The sequence below is a fragment of the Sinocyclocheilus rhinocerous genome, unplaced genomic scaffold (assembly GCF_001515625.1).
Source record: "Sinocyclocheilus rhinocerous isolate Xijiao unplaced genomic scaffold, SAMN03320098_v1.1 scaffold1339, whole genome shotgun sequence".
NCBI classification, from domain to species: domain Eukaryota; kingdom Metazoa; phylum Chordata; class Actinopteri; order Cypriniformes; family Cyprinidae; genus Sinocyclocheilus; species Sinocyclocheilus rhinocerous.
This window is the reverse complement of record NW_015634830.1, coordinates 44,817-47,520: the sequence shown is the minus strand read 5'-3', so window position 1 is coordinate 47,520 and position 2,704 is coordinate 44,817.

Sequence of the window (2,704 nt, the reverse complement as noted above, 5' to 3'; positions counted from 1 at the left end):
CCTCCTCCTCCTCGTCCTCCTGTTTCTCCTCCTCCTCCCCCTCTTCCTCCTCGTCCTCCTGTTTCTCCTCCTCCTCCTCTTCCTCCTCCCCCTCCTCCTCCTCGGCCGTGGCTGTGTTTGTGTGAAGGGCCGGGCTGGTCAGGTGACCATATGGAGCTCTTGTTTATCACTTTGCTGTGGGTCGGCAGGGCGGCTGTTAATCTTTAACATTGAATGCTGCCCGCTGGCCTCCATCTGAACACGCCGCACAGCATGCTGGGCACTGACCATCATCTTCGCATCACATTTAACCGTTTATTCAAGCAGACGACTCGCAGTTTGTGCTCCTGCAAGCCAACTTATTGGGTGTAATTAATGGATGAATTTCAAAATCTTAAAAAAAATAAATAAATAATAATTTGGAATAAATAATAAAGAATAAGAATATTACTTTTTTTTCAGAAATCTTAAAAAAGAAAGGAAATCATTTCAAATCAATTTAGAAAAAAATATTAGATATTATTTTTATAATATATATATTCTATTTGTTCAGATATAAGGTTATCATTTTATTTTGCACAATTCTAGTACCATTAATATGTTTTTGACTTTTCATAATTAAGCACATTTTTATTGAAATGTTTTTGAACATTAAAATCTTAAAAAAAGGAGAAAAAATTATTAATTTGGAATAAGTTGCATAAAACGAATTAGTTTTTATATTTGATGTTATATTTGTTCAGATATAAATTTTATAATTATTTTGCTTAATTCTATACCATTAATATTTTTGCACTGTGACATTTCATAATTAAATAAGCACATTAAGTGTTTTTAAACTGATTTTTTTAACCGTGCATTATTTATAAATTATTTTTTGTTTGTGTATTATTATAATACATTTTTACAATAAAAATTTCATTTTACACTTTAATAAAATTGTTTTAACAAGTACCACCATTATGTGAATAATTTACACTTTAAATATATAGGCTAATGAATGTTTTTTTCCCCAATTTGTTGTAATGGGAATTGTGCCTAATCATCTTAATTATAGAAATAAGAAATTGTGTCTTGCTTAAAGAAAATTAAGCCTTTTTTCCAATTAATTGGCTCAAAAAATAGCCATTGTCGTAAAGCGAGACATCAAGAAAATGTGTGAAATATGGAAACTTTAAAACCTTGCATTAGATGACCATTATAAAAGTGTGAGTTTTTTTTTTTTACACATCATTTTGGGTTCTGGAATCGTTTCACCAAGTCATAAGCCAGAAACTGTATTCACAGCCATTCTCAGGGGTATTTGCAATCTTTTGTTGCACTGTAAGCAGGATCGACACTGATACGTTTTCATATGTTGCACATTATAGACTTGTATTATAGACTTCACCATTTCCTCAATTGTAGATGTGTTTCATATCCCAGTATTCCATATATAGAGGCCATATATAGGCCAGAATGCTTGTAGGCCATTTCCTGTTTGAATTATTTCTGATTCAGCACCTGTTTCATTAGGTGCGCTCCAAGTACACTACATAGTGCATTAAACTTTCCTCATCTTAAGTTGCATTATACTTCGACTCTGTGATCCAAAAACAAGGTCACAGATGCTGAAGGTGTACACAATCTAAATGTACAGTATCAAGACTTTACAAGGACGTGTTTTTTTCCGCTTTTCTGCCATGAACTAGTAACAAAATTGCTCCCTGTTTGTCTTTGGCTCCCTGCATTTGCTGTCCTATTGTCTTTTCTTAGTGAGTCATTGGCGTTGCTCACCAACTGAGCTGTACTTTCATTATTTGACAGCCTCAAAGCAGCTCTTATTAATACATATTCCAGGAAATTAACTAGAAGTCAGTGTATTTAATTGAATTGGGATATTGTTGCTGGGAGTAAAAGTATTATAGACACTTCAGGATAGGCTCTTTTAAGCAAGTGCCCACCTCGCAGCATGCTAACAACCAATCACAACAGTTCAGCTATGACTAATCATTCTAACATCTTGGCAGTGAGCGACATATTTTCACTTTTCTTTTCCAGAAAATGCAAAAATAGATGGTTATCGTGGTAATTATTTTACAGTAAGCTAAATTAAGATATGTAGCTAAACTAGTAGAGCATTGCGCTAACAGTGAATAGGTTTGATAGTGGAATTGGCTAAACTACCTTTCATTGTTGACTGTTATTTGGGTTATTTGTAACGATCATATTCTCCCTAGATTTTTCTTTTCCTGTCATTCTCGTCAACACCACGCTTGAATTAAAATCACTTATTTATTATTGTGATGCATATTTTTCTTTATCAATGACAAAAAACGAAATGTTGACAAATATGAGGAAAAAATACTGCAAAATATTAGGAATGTTTTTTTTTAAAATAATTTAGCATTGTGATGCATTTTTTTGTAATTACCGGTGACAGTTAAAAAAAACGTTGATAGTGCATTGATAATATTTTGTTGACTTACAGTGACTTACCGTCATAATTTCATCAACATTATGTGTGAATTAAAATGATTTATCATTGTGATGATGAGTATTATCTTTACCGATGACAAAACTTAGTGTTGATGAAAACATGGCTAGATAAAAACACTGAAATATCAGAAACGTATTTTTAATTAAAAGCATTTATCTTTGTAATGCGTATTTTTATTTTTAAAATGTAAAAAGTGCTTCATTAGTGCATTGATATTTCGCAGTGTTTATTTTTGTCATTTTCATC